The 18,016-nt window shown below is 44.9% G+C and overlaps 2 long non-coding RNA genes across 2 annotated transcripts; both read left to right on the plus strand.

Annotated features, from left to right (window-relative positions):
* The first annotated feature begins 11,326 nt into the window (after positions 1-11,326).
* On the plus strand, positions 11,327-12,125 carry LOC113976952. The gene is made up of 3 exons (XR_003537231.1): positions 11,327-11,489; positions 11,621-11,687; positions 12,070-12,125. It is a non-coding gene; the product is annotated as an uncharacterized LOC113976952 (long non-coding RNA).
* A 414-nt stretch (positions 12,126-12,539) lies between these two features.
* Positions 12,540-17,113, plus strand: LOC113976951. Its single transcript, XR_003537230.1, has 4 exons — positions 12,540-12,608; positions 12,640-12,729; positions 16,379-16,458; positions 16,855-17,113. It is a non-coding gene; the product is annotated as an uncharacterized LOC113976951 (long non-coding RNA).
* The last annotated feature ends 903 nt before the right edge of the window (positions 17,114-18,016 follow it).

Below are 18,016 nucleotides of genomic sequence, written 5' to 3' on the forward strand. Positions count from 1 at the left end.
GATGGGCAGTGGGATCTGGGATGGGCGGCAGGAGCTGGGATGGGCAGCAGCTCACCCTGCAGCCAGAGCAGTGGCCCTGGGCACAGGGTTGGGCACAGGGTTGGGCACAGAGCTGCTGTGCCAGGCAGGAGGCAGCCCCAGGTCTGGGAGCCACCCCAGGCACACGTGGCTGGTGCAGGGAGAGAACGGGAGTGTTTTTAACATGAATCAAAGTTCTGTTATTTCCAGACTTGTCTGAGGCATAAATTGGAAATCAAACATGCAACAAGTTTGTTCTATCCCCGCTGAAAGGCTCCAGGCTTAATTTAGTCAAGGCTCTGCATTAATTTTCCTATTAAATGAATGCTTTCTTAAAACGGAGGGGGAACATTTTTACACTGATAAGATTGTTCTCTGAACCGTTCCTAATGAGCTGCTGTGCCATTCCCTTATGCCTCCTATTTATCTTGTTTAGATCCCTTCAGTTTTAAGTATTCCAGCCCTTCACTGCCTGTTAACAGTTTGTTTTACTTTAGCTGGGAGCTTCAAATAATTTTTGAAAGTGGCTAGAAAGCAAAATATTTTATTTCTTTAATTTCTTATTTTTTTGTTTAGCTGAGGGGATATGAAAATTGTTTTATCTATTAAAATTATCTTCTTTTATCTATTTTATTCATTATGTCTTATTTTATATTATATCTTAATATCTTCTTTTATCTATTTCCGTAAGGTTTATAATCCAAATTTCATTTTCAATATGTGGCTTTTGTTGTTTCCCCAGAGCTTTTTTCTTCTTGCCCCTGGGAATGTACTTGAAGTCCAGTGGGGTTTCAGAGGCTTGGCTGTTCTAGGACCACTCGTGGGCTGGTTGTAAGGTAATTTTTACATAAATAAGTGGTTTGTACATAGCAGAGGCAGATATTTATACCCTGATCTGCAGCAGGTGCCATGCAGGTAAGTCCCACAGCAGCCTGGGAATGGGTTATGGCAGCTTTACATTCCTTTCACCACAGTAAAAAACACTCACGTGGATAAGAAAATATTTATATCTTCTCAGAAACCATTCTTTTGAGCTGCCTTTAAAAAAGGAAGGATGAACACCGAGAGGAAAAAAACCCCAAAATCTTGCAAGATCAAACAGAATCACTTTAAAATGCTTCAGGCCAAAACAAGGCTTTTATTTTCTGACTGGCTAATTCAAGGTGACTCCCGGGGCCTTGAACATCTTAAAACATTGCTGTGATTGTCATTTCTTTTGGACAAGGGTATTTTGTGACCGTTTTGTGGGACTCACAGAGCCAGTTTCTGCCGTGGGTGGTGTGTTGCAATTCATCCCCTCCTTGTTCAGCCCAGTGCATCTCTTTCCCATCCTGTGAGACAAGACCAGACTCTTGCTCAGGGGTTTGGATGTTCACTGGGTGCTGTGGCATCTCCTCCCTCTCTTCTGATCCCAAGTTCTGGAGGAAAGAGCTGTTCCACAGTCCCCACGTGCCCCCGTGGGTGCAGGGGGGGTCCCTGGGTGGTGATGCCCAGCCTGGCTGGGGCACCACCCACGGCAGCTTTGACCTCACTAAGACTCTCCTCTGCCTCTATAAATTTCAGTTAGAGGTTTTCAGCTTCCCAGCACATTCTAAGGAATTGAACAAATTAGAAGAACTACTGAAGCAAGCTGGGGCCCTGCTTGCTGGCAGGCAAGAGCTTCCCTTGCCCTCTGCCAGGTAATGCCACCCTCCGCCCTTATCTGAGCAACGAAGGACTTTCACAACCCACTGATTCCACATTTTATTCTTTTTACACTGTGAAGTATCATAATATTCTTTAATAGTGTCATACTTGTATTTCACGGTCTAATCCACTTTTCTTTTCCATTCCCATTGTATTTTATGCAGCTTGAAGGCTCTGAGTGCAGAGAACGTGCTCCCGGGGCCATGGGGACGAGGCAGCGCTCAGACATTCACCAGGAATTGGCTTTTTTTTGTACTGAAACAGTGCAGATTTTGTGCTGTAAAGTATTATAATGTCCTGTGCATAACGTACACTTTCTTTACCTTTTCCATTATCTACTTCACAGCAGAGCACATTTGTCACTGGTTTTCTTTCCTTGTGGCTTAATGAGAATCTCGGGTTTTGGAATGTGCTGTTTCCGTCCTTTGTGTCTAATCTGTGCCCTCTATTTCTCTCCCCCTCTTGGAGATAAAACTGCATTTTGCTGTTGTTGCAGTTCCAGATGAATTTGATCAAGATACAGGAACTGACTCATCACCTTTTCTTGAATCTTTAGGAACTGCACTGGCACACGTGTCCTGGAGGAGACGGATCAGCACCGGGCACCGTCTGCTTGGGTTGCTAAGAGAGAACAAGGGGTTTATTGTTGTTTTCACCCACACTGAGCTTTTTTGGATCTTGATTCTTATCAAGAATCTTGATTTTTATCTTTTATAAATGGAGAAGGAGGGGAAAAAGCCGAGCTGATGATTGGGAAATTTTAGGAGAAGGCGAATGACAAAGTGCAATGCTTCCTCCAGTGTTTACAATGCCCAATATAATGGTACAGTAGTTGCTCTCTCAGGGGAGTTGTATTGGGGTCTGTGTTTACTTTTCTGTCCCTGGCAGTGCTGGATCCCTTCACATGAGTTGCTGCAGGCACCACTTTTCTTCCAGCATAATAACAGGGCTCATAACTCCGGCTTAATAATTTGCCTCGTAATTCAACTGAGATCTGTGTGGAGTTTCCAAAGGCCAGTCAGTCACACCAGGGCACTGGGAAGGGGGCTTTAAATAGAGGTTTTAACCTGGAGGAAGTGCTGCTCTAACAAGCAGGGCCACTTTAATCCAGATGCCATCACTGTATGCAAGGGGTGGTGGCAAAGGTCAGCGTGGATTGCAAGGGAATTGGAGCTGAATTTCTGCAGTGATTGTTTTTGCAACAAGCCTTGGCAAAGAGGCTCCTCTTCATGTGCTTGTAAACAACACGTTCTCCTCTTATTTTCAGCATCAGCTCCTGGCTGTTATTTCCTTGGGGTGTCATTGGCCCTTTTCCTGGTGGTCATTACAGAGGGTTGGGAAGGGAAGAGCACAGGCTGTTTCTGCTGCTTGGTCCAGCAGCTCCAGGAATAGGGACAGATGAGTTTTCTCTGGGTTTGCAGTGGTAGTTCAGTGCAGAGCAGAGGTGTGTGTGCTCTGGGGCAGGGTCAGATGTCCCGTGTGCTGCAGTGCCAGGGCTTTGGAGCCCTTTGTTCAGTGTTTCCTGGCACAGCATTGCCCAGCCCTTCACTCCCTCTGTGCTCCCTGCCTGCCCAAGCAGTGATCCAGCAGAATGTCATGGCATGACCTACCCTGGATATCACAGAACCACAGAATGGGTTGGGTTGGGAGGGACCTCAAAGACCAGTTTGTTCCAATCCCCTTCCACCAGCCCAGGTTGCTCCAAGCCCTGTCCAACCTGGCCTTGGACACTCCCAGGGATCCAGGGGCAGCCACAGCTTCTCTGGGCAACCTGGGCCAGGGCCTCCCCACCCTCCCAGCCAACATTTCCTTCCCAATATCCCATCTAACCCTGCCCTCTGGCAGTGGGAAGCCATTCCCTGCGTCCTGTCCCTCCATCCCTTGTCCCCAGTCCCTCTCCAGCTCTCCTGGAGCCCCTTTAGGCCCTGGAAGGGGCTCTCAGCTCTCCCTGGAACCTCTTCCTCTCCAGGCTGAACAAAACAAGAAATAAGGTGAAGTCTTTTGCAGTTGTATCCAGAATTGCACTCCAGGTTCAGAACTGAGGATTGAATTTTACTTTTTGCCCTTTCTTGTACCAGGGAGCACCAGAAAAAATTTAACTTGCTTGGAGTCTGACCTTCCCAGACTAACTGGTGTGTTTAAATCCATAGAACCAGGAAACTGTCTCTAGTTACTTGTCCATAATTTGTTTTTTATCCCATGTACTGTTTGCTTTCCTGCTCCTCACAGCTCTCTTGGCTCTACTGCCATGACACTTGGTTTGTCTTTTTTCCTTTACTCTCTTAAGCCTCATTTCTGCTCTTCTCTTTTTATAAATTACTGAAATGATAATTTTATATCCAGTGCTGGGGCTGGAGGGGTTTTTGAGCATGATGATACTTTTCTGTGGAGATTCAGATCCCCTGTTTTAATTCCTGCTCAGGCCAGGGAAGTTGATTTTTGGGTTTTCCCTGGAAAGCAGCCTTAGCTCTGGCAGTGCTGCTCCACTCCCCACCATTGCCATGCAGCTCCCTCCCCTTCTGGGGTTTCAGGTTTTATTTTGAGCAAAAATCCAAAGATTTTTCTTCAGTTTGTTTTGCTTTGCTGGGTCAAGGTTACAGCTCCAACCTCTGCTATGGCAGGAAAATTTAAAGTGGAATCTTTCCCTCCCACTGCAAAGGATCCAGTAAAATAAAGGAGCTGTGGAGGGGAAGTTGGAAAGGGAAAGGAAAAGCTGTTGTGTTATGCAAAAGAACTTCCTTGTTTCTTCTATCTGTGTCTCTTGAGATTATAATTCTCTGACTTTATTTTTAACATTCAAGTTACTGGAAGAAACAATTCCTTCCCTCTGCTTTGTCAACAAGTAAATCCCATTTCTATTTTTTTTTTAAAGCAGGGTCTGGATGCATAGTAAATGTAGGAGTCCTCTGAGGGAAACATGGAGAACTGCAAATGCAGGCACGGCTTTCTTGCATTCATAATATTGCTGCTAACACTGAATTTCTGAATGCTGGTTTTTTATTTAATGGTAATTTTTGTTAGAACAGATGGGCTTGTATAATGTAAAGACAATCAATTCTCATACAAAAAAGATGATAAATGAAGAACAGAAAAGTGTTTCATATCCAGAAGAAATGTTAACATATTTATGTTACAATGAAGTTTCTTCTAATGAATAATTGCTGACTTACAGCAGGTTTTGTCATACTGAACTGTTTTCCTTCCTTTCTTCTCTCACAGGTAGAGAAATATTGCCTTTGAGTTTTGAGCTGTCCTTTTAGAACCCAGCAAATCTCGCTCCTGATTCGTGCTTTTACTGAAATAGGAGAGGATTAAGTGGCATGGTGGAGCTGTAGCTGCTGTGCAGCAAATACACTGTCCCATATTGGTATAAAAATTCCTAGGAATGTGAATTTATGTGTAGTTGGAGGGAGATGTTTTGGGTTACAGGGTTTAAACACGATTTATGAAAGGGGATGGAAAGAGGCATAAGGAAAGAAGAGAATCAGAAGAGTGCTGGGTTAAATTGTAGTTATTTTCTATTTGTCCTTCAGGAGAATGTGGCTGAATATTTAGAGAGCCCATATGGAAACTCTTCCCTTCTCATGGGAACATGTTCTCCAGCAATTGCAGCAGATTTGTGGCCAGGATTGAGGGAATTGTTCCAGGTCCAGCTGGGACAGGGTTTCTAAGGCAGCTCCTGGAAGGAGGAGGTCCCTGGTGTGGGTTCAGTCTCAGGGAGGTGACAGTGGAGGGAGCAGGGACAGGGTCAGGAGCCACCACAGGAGCAGCTTGGGCTGGGCCAGAGTCTGTCCTTCTGAAACGGGGAAGCAAAACATTTGCTTTGCTCCAGCACTCAGGAGGGCAAACAGCATTAACTTCACTGGAATATTAATGCCACTGGAATATTAATTCCCACCTGGAGGAGGGAAGAGGAGCTCAGAACAGGTGTGAGCTCTGGGTGTGCTGTCCCAGCGCCTCCAGCACGAGGAACACCCAGTGCACGGCCTGGGGACTCTGTTCCCGATGCCATCTGTGCCAGGAGTGTCCCCTGGAGCTGGTACAGATACTCACACTGAAGGTCTGCACCTGGGAAGCCCCAGCTGATGGGAAGGTTTCCTGTTAACTTTTGGGGACTGATTATTCCGCTTCTAAAAGGCAAAAAAGTTCAAATTGTTTTTCGTGTGGCAGCAGCAACATCAGCTGAAGGTTTGCTTGAAAACTGGTGTATCATTGCCTGAGAATGGACTTAAACCTTTCCATTTCCATTTGGCTCACCTTTGCAAAAATATTTATCACCTGAGTGCCCTTGTCTTGCTCTTGATATCTGAGATTTAAAGTTCTCTCCAGCACAGGATGCTGTGGAACGGGGAGGAGGATTTCAGGAGTGTTACACAACCCTCCTTCCTCAAAACATGTGGAGCCTGCAGCTCCCGGAAAGATCAATCAAAAGCCACATCCCAGTGGCTTATTAATCAAACAATTTCAGCTCCCAAGTATTTCCCTTGGGTTTGTTTTGTTGAGGCCGAGAAGCAAGGAGTGGAAATTACGCCTCATTTTCCCCATTTTGTTAAATAACCAAGAACATCTTTGAGATATGATGCTTAGTGTCACTTTTTTGGTCTCAGCTCGACCTCCTCGGGGTTCAGAGCCTTTGATGTCGTTCCATATTGTGCATCTCACAGAGCCTTTGTCTTGGAGGAGAATTCCTGCCTGACAGCCACTCACACTCACACACACACGCTGTCAAAATATTACGTGCAGCCCTAAATTATTTGGTAGCAACGGGAGAAACACCTGCTTCCTGAGAACATCTCTTCTTTTTAATCATCCTCCAAGAATTTTTTTGGGGAGATGCATTATTTAAAATGGTAACGACAACCTGATGCAGAAACAGGTAATTTTGGATTCTTCTTGTTCCAGTATTTGACATTCGGGTGCCTCGTTCTGGTTCCCTTTTCATGGTGTGCAAATGGCTGTCACAAGGTGAAGGAAAAAGTTCCTGTGATTTATCCATTACACCTGTGTAGGACACGATATACAAAACCTTTTAGGGCTTCCTGTGCAGCAAGAGCTGCTTTTTAATTATAAATACATATAAAATATGCAAAAAGGTAAAATTGACAGGAGGAAAAAGAGAGCAGGAACAGGAGGGATGTGCCCTGGAACCCCTGTGCTGTGGTAATTTTGGAGAATTAATGAGTATTATAATATTCAGAGGTGTGTTTCAATTTGATTGAAAAGTTTGGCACTTTAGATTGATGGCCAACTCTATTCAGAAAGGGAATTTTTCTGTATGACTGTCCAAATACTTGCTATGTAATATTTATGTTTGTCATGTGTATTTCTAGACAGAGAAGTTATTCAGATGCATAAATTTAACGTATGAAAAGCATTTTAAAATTCTCATATGTAGGTTTTAATATTATTTGTTGATTTATAGGGTTGGTTGGGTTTTTTTAGATGATTTTTTTTTTTACAATTTTATGGTCTCTGTGAACTGAAATACAAAAATAGTTGTGCTCCATTGTTTTTCTTGCCCAAATCTAATCCGAGGGGAGGAGGGGGAATTGGTCACGAGGTTTTTACTGTGTTAGGGGATGTCAGAGTGTTTCTGCCCAAATAATCCCCAGTGGTGGGTGGGAAGGGTGGGATGAGGGTGGGAGTGCTCGGGATGCAGCTCGGGGGTGTTGGAGCGAGGAGGATCCAGGATGAGGGGGCGGTCAGGGAGGGCCTGTGGAGCTGCCCAGGCTGGTTTGGTGGGATCACACTGACACAGGGTCTGATCTCCAGGGCCATCATCCACTGGAGGAGAACTGGCCCAGAGCTCTGCCAGGAAAAATCCCATCAGAGCGGGACCAGGTCCTGTTCCTGCTGTCACCCCCAGCTCAGCCAGGCTTCCTGGGGACAGCTGAGTGCTGGAAAACTTCAGAGGTTTGAAGACATTTCCATCTGCTTGTTTCTTTCCCAGACACCTCACCAGCTTGAATGACATTCCATTAACTCCAGAGTTTTCCTTGTTCACAAAGGAAGCAGCTGAGAAGCAGAGCCTGAGTGAAGGGAGGGATGGAAGCAGCTCCTGAACGGATGCAGCTCCTGCTCATGGGAATGGAGATGTTTTTATGACATCTGGTGGCCACAAAATCTCAACTCCTGTAAGTGAAAATGGCAGTTCAAAGCCTTGTGGAGAAAATAATCCCTTGTAAGACATACATGAATATATATATGTGTATATGCAGCTTACATGTACACACACATATATATTTATTGTACTGGACTTTAGTGTTCCCCACCATCTGTTGCTTTGGGTCTTTTGCATATTTATTATATGGAGGTAAAGGTGATCATATTATTAAAAAAAAAATCTATAAAATATATAAGATGGGGGAAAAGGAATATTTATTTATCCAGGCAATTGAATCAATTTTAGTGTAAAATATGTCAGCACAAAGATGACGTTGCTTGGCCCATGTTCAGCAACCTTTGAGGTTACACCACTGATCTGCACTCCCAGCACTGGCTGCGTTCAGCCCAGAAGCACAAACCATGTTGCTTCTGTGCATTTGGATTCATTATTTCAGGTTTTAAACCAAAAGGGCATTTCTGTGACTGCTGCAGGGCCTGGGAGGGGCCATGGCAGCAATGATTTGATTTATCCCTGGCCCCAGGAAATGCAGATTTGCTGCTGCATGATCTGATGTCATGTAACAGTGGCACTGGGTATGGGGTGAATTAGCTGCTGTAATTAAAAAGGGACCTTTTAGGGCTCCATCCAGCCTAAAACAAAGGGAAATACTTGGCTAAAAATTGACTTTAGTGGCTTGGATTGGGCCCCTTGTTCACTGTGCTTTTTACAAAATACCTACTACAAATCTAAGGACTTTGTAATACTCATCACAAGGGTTTTTTAGGCAAATGATATTGTTGGTTCTTGCCTGACCTAAATTATGATGATAGCAAGGAATGCAAAAAACCAAGTTAAATTACTCTTTAGCAGAAATTTCAGGGAATGGACACTTTTGCATGAATATTTCATGCAAAGCTATAAATAATTCTGTTGGATTTTGAAGATCAGAAAGTGACTACTTGGATGATGTAGGGCATTTATGTAAGGCTTTGTGCATGCTGTAAGAGACACGTTCATTCATGGAATTCAAGTCATGTGTGGGCAAATTGGACATTTTTCCTGAAATTTCTTTTCAATTGCTCTTTGTTTCAGTTGTTAAGACTGGAATAGACAAACACAGCACTGTCATTTGCCTCCAAAGTTACCTGAGAGCTGTGAAAGCTGCAATGTTTTCACAAAGCTTTGGCCTTTTAGGGAGGTTTTATTCAATATTCTAATCCTAGTGCTGAATATGTTGTGCTCATAAAGTACACGTTTGTTAGATTCCTGAAGCGTGGGTCCCTCTGAACCTTCATTCACATATAAAAATCAACTCCACTTGATGGAATTATGCTCATTATGAACTGACTTGAATGTTGGGGTTTTTTTCTGTAAATGGTAGTAATCTCTTCATATTAACCAGGAGAAAAAAGATAAGAAATAGAATTGTTTTCTCCTTATGTCACAGGATGGATCTTCTGGCAAACAAACAAAGAAACCATAAAATTATCTAAAGAGCTCGTTCCTTAAAACCCCCGGAAAACAACTGCAAGCTGAACATCAAAGAGCACAAACAAAATATTGCCACATTAAGGTCTCCTGCACAAAGGGAGCCTTTTGCTGTGTGCAATGTGCTTATCCTGCAAATGCTGAAGCAGCTCCCAGACCAGCAGCAGGATAATTCCTGCCTGTAGCATCTCCTGCTGCTCCCACAGGAGAGGAGAGCGGAGCATCCTCCGAGGTGCTCGTGGGGACTGGTGGCCCCTTCACCACCCCAGGGGGGTCCTACACCAGTGTCCCCACTGCTTTGGGGACATTTGCTTTGGGATCCACGTCCCAGCTCATTTCCAGCACTGGCAGTCCCAGGGATGCTGCCCAGAGTGAGCCTGGGAGATTTTCAGGTACCTCGTGGTGTCTGAGAGGGGGAACACAACCCCCCTGGCTGTATTGCAGGAGGGGAGGTGCAGCATGTCCCATGGCTCTGGGGGACAGTCCCCACCCTGGGGAGCTGCTGGGGCCTTCATGAACAGAGCAGGGCCCTCGTGTCCCTCAGCTCAGTGGAGGTGTCACTCCACAGGCTCTGCTTTAACCTTCCTCAGCACTGCACCTTACTGAGGTCATCTCAGTGAGAATACAAAATAGAACCACGGAATCATTGGGGTTGGAAAAGCCCTCTGAGACCACCAAGTCCAACCTTTCCCTCAGCATTGCCAAGGCCACCACTGACCCCTGTCCCCAAGTGCCACATCCCCAGGGCTTTTAAATCCCCCCAGGGATGGGGACTCCACCCCTGCCCTGGGCAGCTGTGCCAGGGCTGGACAACCTTTTGGGGAAGAAACATAGTTGAATCCTTCTGTTCTTCTCCTGACATGTATTATGTGTTCCAGTCACATCCTGCTTTTCTCTGCATAACTTTTCAGGAATTGCAATGGTCACTCAGTTCACGTTTTTTTTTCCTCCCTCTGTTTAAATTTAAATTTTTGCCTCTATTTTCCCCTGGTAAAACAAGGTTACTTTATAAAATTTCCAAGCTGTATTTCATTACCATTTTTCACCATCTATATGATCTCTTTTGTAATGCCAAATGTGCTACTTGTACATGATAAATCTGTGCAGCAGCAAAGAACTTTTCAGTCTCTCATCTGTTTGGAGATGAACTTTGGGTATGTCAGTGCTTGCATATTGATTTGATATTCCACAGAACAAGGACAAAGGGAAAGGATTTACAAAGCCAAGCAGTCAAAAAGGTAATTTATATGAAACAGAAATTTAAATAGGTGGGAAGGTCACAGGGGTGCAATAAAATCTTCCGTGGGGTTTAGATGGTAGATCTTTGTGCCACTGTGACTGAACCACCAGGATGAAAGGCAGGAATAATGTTGGGACCAAACCACAGTGGACAACATCTCCTGTGCCTTACTTGGGGAGATAAGATAAATAAAGGAGAGCTAAAAGGGTTTTACCAAATTCATAGTACACAAGACTGGCTTTCTGTCTGCACACAAATAACTTGGATTAGCAAGATGTGCCATCGCTTCCACCATAAAAATATCCAGTCTCACGTTATTTTAAGAGACTTTCAAAATAGAGTGGAATTAAAATATTTGTTTTAAACTCCCCAGGGAAAAGGTGCTGGGCTTCCTGCACAGTATTCCTTTTGCTTTTTATAGTCCTTCTCCACCCTCAGTCATTCAGCAGTTCCATTTCCCAAAATACCAGTGGTAACTCCCTCTCCAGTCTTTGCCCATGTGGATATTTGCTGTGATATCACTTCTCAAAATGAAGCCCTTCATTTCTGTCTCGCTCTTTTGGTACAAATGCAGCCTAAACTGTGGGTTTTAGACAGAATATTAACTGTGCTGGGGAGACAAGGCTGCCCAGAGAAGCTGTGGCTGCCCCACCCCTGGGAGTGTCCCAGGCCAGGTTGGAGCAACCTGGAATAGTGGGAGGTGTCCCTGCCCATGGCAGGGGTGGCACTGGATGGGCTTTGAGGTCACAAGCCAAACCATTCCATGATTCCATGTTCACTTGCTGTGAGTTTTGCAGCCTGGGAGGTTTTAATTTTCCCAATTTCTTGTCCCACAGTTTCACTTTGGTCCATTGACGTTTCCCTGTTATTGACCCCCGGCAGCCAAAGGCTTGGAATGGCAGGAGAGACTTAATGAGGCACTTTCCATGTCCCTCATGGAAAGTGGTTCAGGTTTGAGTGCTGCTGCTCTGAACCTGGGCTGATTTTCCTTCCCATCTCTCATAGCCAAAGGTAACATCTCAATGTGTGCTCCATTCTTGCTTTTATAAATTCAATAACCAGTTTTTTCTGGCTTCCCCCAGGAACCTCTGAGTGAAATTGTTTTCCTGTCCTGCAAAATACTTCAGAAACTTTGGATTCCTGATTGAGGTGAATGGTTTTGCTTCCTTATTGTTGCTTTCCCTGAGAGCAATATGTTCCATCTGCTGGGCGTTTCGAGGCACTTTGATTTGTATCGAGTTTGAAATTTAACTTTTTTCCTTATATTTCCAAATGAAGAGTGCTTTTCGGCTTCATTTTCTGCCATTTCAAGGTGTTCTTTATATCAGCCTTTTCACACAAACAACATTAGTTTGGGCATATTATGTTTTTAAATGAAAATATTTGGTTGAAAGTGTTGCAGCCGTTTTTTGTGCTTAACTTTTCTCTGATGGATGAGTGGATATTTTCCTTTGAAACTCAGAAATATGCTTATTTTCTAACAAAAAACAAAATAAAAAAAAATTTAAAAAATTATGTTTTATATTTCCAGGCTGCTGCTTGGACTGTTTTCCATCTCCTTCTAACACACGGAGCTCCATTAAGAGATTGGTAAACTCTTTAAAGAGCTCAGAGAAATTACCAGTTTTCCCTGCTCTCAGTCATCTCTTAATTCTTTTCCTTTTGAAGGATGTAAAATTTTCTCCTCTCCCTGTCAGGCTGTGTGTAATTAATGCTGTCTCCCTGTTCTCCCAGCTCCCACATCTCTCCCTTCCCTTCTCTCCATGGCACCGTTTCCTTTGCGAGTTTGAAGGGACTGATTATTCTGCTTCTAAAAGGCAAAAAAGTTCAAACTGTTTTTCGTGTGACAGCAGCAACATCAGCTGAGGGTTTGCTTGAAAACTGATCAGAATGGACTTAAACTTTTCCATTCCAGTTCTCTCTGGGAGACACACCTGGTTTAGGGGAAGGGACATGAGATGGGTTTAAAGTCCCTTCCAACCCAAACCATTCTGGGATTCTAGACCCTGCTCCAGCTCCTTGGGGGTCTGCAAGAAGGAACCTGGCCTAAACCTGGTCCCTGGAGGGACAGTTGTCACCTCCTGGAGGACACAGCTCACAGGGGACAGTTGCCACCTCCCAGAGGATGCAGCTCACATTCCAACGTTTGTTGTGACTTGGAACAAAACCTGCAGGAGCTGAGCCATGAGAGGTAATAACAACCCTTCTTTTAAAATATTTATATGAAATGACTGTGGTCCAGGGGGGCAGCAGCCGAAGGCTGGAGTTGGTTTTGGTTTTATGCGGTCAAAAGAGATTTTCTCCCGTTTTTTATTTTTAAGAAGTTCAATAAAAAATTAATATTTGTTTTTTATTTTTAATATGGGTGTTAAAGATTTAGAGCAGAGAACCTGTTTCTTTATGAGTGTCACAGTAAAGAGCTGCTTTGGCACTCGGGCTACACAAACCCCAAAGGTTCCTCATTCACCCACGGCCCCGAGGGTGGGGGTGTCGCTCTGCAGTGGGATGGAGAAGGACAATCTGTTGGCAAGAACAGGCTTTTCCTTATGGTTTCTGGTTTTCCAATATGTTCTCTGAGTACTTCCAAGCAAAACACTTCCTGCCAGCGAGCAGCAGAAAGGAAGTGTGGGTTCTACTTTAACTGGTGATCTGAGATCATGGGGGGGAGACGACAAACCCCAAACCCAAAGTCAGAACTGGGAACTCCAGTAATGAATTGCCATTGGCAATACAGGAGTGTGGTCACGGCCCCAAGGCTGCCAGAGCTCAAGGAGTGTTTGGAGAACACCCTCAGGGACAGAGTGGGATTGTTGGGGTGTCTATGCAGGGTCAGGGGTTGGACTGATGATCCTTGTGGGTCCTTCCAGCTCAGGACATTCCATGATTTCTATGAAAGGCTGCAGAACTTGCACCTCACTCCTGAGTATGATCTGACTGACTCAGCTGGAGATACCAGTTGTCCTGGTGTCTCCATATTCCTGGTTGTCCTAAATATGTTGGGAACACTTGGTTCCTTAATTTGGTCTATTAATAAACATAATTCTTGCTGATATGAGCAAAAATAAGTGTAAAAGCGAGAGCAAGTGCTGCCTTGTTCCTGCTCCACTGGCTGGACTCCACAGGGGATTAGCTGTGAGGGTGCAGCAAAATCCCCCTTTCCATCAGCACTGGGGACAGGAATCCTGTTCTCTGCACATTTACTTGATGTTGGATGAGATTTGCAGTTCATGGACTGTCACGATGCTCCTGACACAGCACAGGGACTGTCAGGGGCCCGAGGGCACAGCGGGTTCTGCAAATGTCTCAATTTGCAAATGCATTAATTATTGTTAATACTGTTGATGTTATGGTTGTTCCTGTTGTTGGTTTGTGTATTATTATTATTATTACTATTATTATTTACTCAGAGGGTGGGGAGGCCCTGGCACAGGTTGCCCAGAGAAGCTGTGGCTGCCCCTGGATCCCTGGAAGTGTCCAAGGCCAGGTTGGACGGGGCTTGGAGCAACCTGGGCTGGTGGGAGGTGTCCCTGCCCATGGCAGGGGGTAGGACTGCACAGTTTTAAGATCCCTTCCAACCCAAACCAATCTGGGATTCCATTATACAGCCATATTTTGCAAATAAAAGGTTATCGATTCCCTCGCTGGAAAGAAGGGAAGAGGAGAAGAAAGAAGTCTGCCAGATATTTTTTTTATAAATTGTTTTCCATTGGTTCTGCTTTCCTGGAGAGCATTAGGAATAATCCCCTGTCAGGGTGCCAGGGAGCTGCTGCTCTAAATGCAGCATAATGAAGTGGGCAGTATCTGCAGAGGTGCACAGGCATTAAAACTGCTTAAATGAGAGCAAACTACAGAGGGAAATTTTGGAAGGGCACTGGGGAATTTTATTTTCTGCATGGCTGAGAGGACAAAGGCCTTGGACAGTAAATACTGATGACAAGAGCTGTAGGACAGGACGTGCTGTGCTCCTTGAGTGCTTCTGCTCGGGCAGGATTGGTAACCCATCACCTTGGGGTTGTAGCCAGTCCCAGCTTAATGCCAACTAAAAAATAATAGAAGAGGAAACAAACAGCTTGGAGCTTAATGAGGAGGAAAAATGCAATTATAAGAACAGCTTTAATTGATAAAGGCAACATCAAGGTAGCAGAAGCTCTGCTTCTCATCAATACAGGGTTTAGTATCATGTATCAGCTACAAATTGATCACTGAGCTGCCTTTGCCAAGGCAGCCCTTTATTTGCTTGTGTTTTGTACTGTTGTGTTTGTGTTTAACTTACAAATATAGGTACAGACTACCTGGGTTTTGTTTTTGTTTTTTTTTTTTTTCAGGAGCTGTTCTCTTATTGAAAAGCAACAGAGAGCAGAGAGCAATGTAAGCAAAAGGAGTAAGACTTTGATCAGAGTCAAGCTGTTGTGCCCTCAAAAAGCCCAGCAACTCATTAGTATTGATTAGCTCAAGGTGACCTATTCTAACAATACAGTTCTTAGGATCTCAAATTCAAAATAAATGTAGTAAATAGAAGCCATTTGCTGCTCCCCAGTAACATTGTGATGATACAACTGGGTTCACACTGGAGAATAAATTACTGGCTGGTAAATCACAGTGGGAGCACAGGCAGGAATGTCTGGGGCACTGTGGTGCTATTGGGTCCTTTATTGATGGGGAGTGTACAAACCTCATTATCAGCTGATCCCAGGTGATGTGGATCCACAACATTTAAAGAGCTGTCACAGACTTTTTCCCCTAGAAGTTCAGTGTGTTCCTAATGCTCTTCTGTTTTCTGCATTTGTCTCTCAGTTGGTCGACTTCTGCCCAGGGGAGCAGGTCACCTAAACATCCTTAAACCCACCACGGATAAAACTAAGATCTTCCTGTTAATTCTTTGGAGAAAAGAGACAGTTTTGACAGAAAAAAATGGGGAATGGCTTCAAAGTGACAGAGGGCAGGGTTAAGTGGGATATTGGGAAGAAATTGTTTATAATGAGGGTGGTGAGGCCCTGGCACAGGTTACCCAGAGGAGCTGTGGCTGGGAGTGTCCAAGGCCAGGTTGGACGGGGCTTGGAGCAACCTGGGCTAGTGGAAGGTGTCCCTGCCCATGGCAGGGGGTGGCACTGGATGGGCTTTAAGGTCCCTTCCAACCCAACCCATTCCATGACTCTATTCTGTGATAAGAAGGACAAAATGGGAGGTCAATGGTGTGTTGTGATGTATTTCCAGCACCTGATGGATGAACATAACAGGGCAGATTTTTATTCTGGGTAATCTGAATAAAATGCACACCTTACGGTGCTCTCATGCTTTAGTTGTTAATACAACCCCCTTTGGCCAAAAAAAAGGCACTTTCTGTCTTAGACCCCACCTATCTTTTGATCTCACGAATCTTGCTCTCATTTCCCCTCTGTTTTACCCCTATTTCCATCATTCTACCAGATCACAACACATTTATGGTCTCTGGAGTGATCCCCAGCTCGCCAAGGAACACATTGTGTTCTCTAGGAAAAAGAAAAAGAAGCTCCTTATGTCTCATTAACTTGAGCAGATCCTGTTTGACACTGTGGGAAAGAACCTGCTGTGTCCAGAGCAGGACTTGCCAGGCTGAGCCTCTCCCAAACGGCTGCTATTGATGAGCAAACAAAGGGGGTCGGCCAAGGGGATGGTAAACAGTAAATCTTAGTGCATGCTCTGCTTGGGCAAACAAGGGATTAGCTGCTGAGTGTTCGTCCAGCTTAGCTGAGACCATTAAAATTACCCTGGTATTTAAAACTACACACGCTGAGGGAAATGCATATTCATTTTTTTCCCCTGGGAAAGCCAGATCATATTGAATCAATATTTAATTTTAGGGGACAGCCTCCAGACACCGAGAAATGGTGTGTGAGGCTCTCTCTGTCTCCTGGAGGAAGAAGTCAGGGGGCTGTTTGAGGTGAGCTCAGCCTTGTCAGCTGGGATGCTGTTTGCTCTCAATCATTTCCCACTGGCCTACGTGACTGTGATGGGACTGGAAGCACAGGGGCTGCTCTCCCAGCTCCCTGTTCCTCCCTCCCAGCACAGGGGGGGTAACCTGGGCAAGGTAACATCAATAATGCAGGACAGGGAAGTTGCTGTGCCAACTCTCCTGCTCGTTCAAGTGAGACTTTTAGGCTCAGTTTTTGAGCTCCTGGAGCAGGAGAAGGATCCCCTGGTCGTGCAAAGCCTCTCCTGCTGGGATTGCTCTGAGTTCCCTCTGCTGCAAACAGGCAGCCAGAGCACAGCCCCAACCAGCACAACTGGACAGGGTTTGTGCTTCACCTCCAAATTGCACCTTTCCTCTTCCTTTTAGGCCTTTTTCTGTTCATATCAAACCAGGAGAGATGTGGACTCTGAGGAAGTGATGTCCCCACACCTGGCACAGACAGGAGTTACCTTGCTGGGCAGTCACACAGCAGGTATTTCTCTGAGCAGATCCTGCTCTTGGGGCTTTTGTTCCCCAGCACATTCCTGTTTTATCTGCTCCTTTGGCAGAGGTGCCAGGCAGCACAATGAAACTCCTCAGGAAATGGAGACACAGAAGTTTTAATAAATGCAAGTTATCTAAAAGATATTCTTTTGTATTCACTTCAGCCATGTCAAGATGTTCCAGAGCTGAAAAGAGTAAAAGGAATGATGTGGATGTCAGGAGCGTTGATAAATTAATTGTACACAGAGCTGAACCAAGTTCTTAAGCAGATTTTATACTGTAATTCATGTTCTACAAGCCCAGGATGAATCATGAGAACTGCTGCTTGAGCCTGAAACAGCACTGGATTCTTCTGTAACAGCAAGCCTGTTGATGCACAGGATATCTGCTCTGCAGAATTCAGTTGTTATGTTGCATTTTGCCCCAAAGTAGCTGCAGGCAAAGGGTGATGCTGGAATCTCACCCTGCAGAGGTTGCTGAGGACTAAATAACAACGCTGTGACTCAGGGCCCTGTGATGGGACCCAGGGTATCCAGAGTACAAAGGAAGTTAAAGTGCTGTGGGCACAGTAATCATGCCCTTTGTCTTGGTGTGCAGGTGCTGTGGAGCAGATCTGGTGTTGCTGGAGTTAATAAATCACTCACTGGGGGAACAGCATCGTGGTCCTCACACAACATCATTAACAGGCCAACCTGTGGCTGCAGCAGGGAGAGGGTGCTTAATTAAGAGCAGGATGCTTCCAAGGCTCAGAACTGTTCAGGTCACAATTTCAAGCATTTCTGTTCTGGAATGTTAATTTGGGCTTTAGGAAGTGGAAGCCATCGAGGGGGGATCATGAAGTCCTGTGTCCCAAGGCATCAATGAGGCTGGGCTTGGACTTATCCTGAATTCTGTATTTCTGAGCATGAGGTTAAATCCAGATCCAGCCTGTCTGGGGAGAAAAGGACCTCTGCAAAAAGTATCAATGGAGCTCCACGTCGAGGCCTTGATGTCACAGAGTCATGGAATGGTTTGGGTTGGAAGGGACCTTAGAGATCATCCCATC

The sequence above is a fragment of the Neopelma chrysocephalum genome, unplaced genomic scaffold (genome assembly GCF_003984885.1).
Source record: "Neopelma chrysocephalum unplaced genomic scaffold, ASM398488v2 Primary Assembly neopelma1_189, whole genome shotgun sequence".
In the NCBI taxonomy this organism is placed as follows: domain Eukaryota; kingdom Metazoa; phylum Chordata; class Aves; order Passeriformes; family Pipridae; genus Neopelma; species Neopelma chrysocephalum.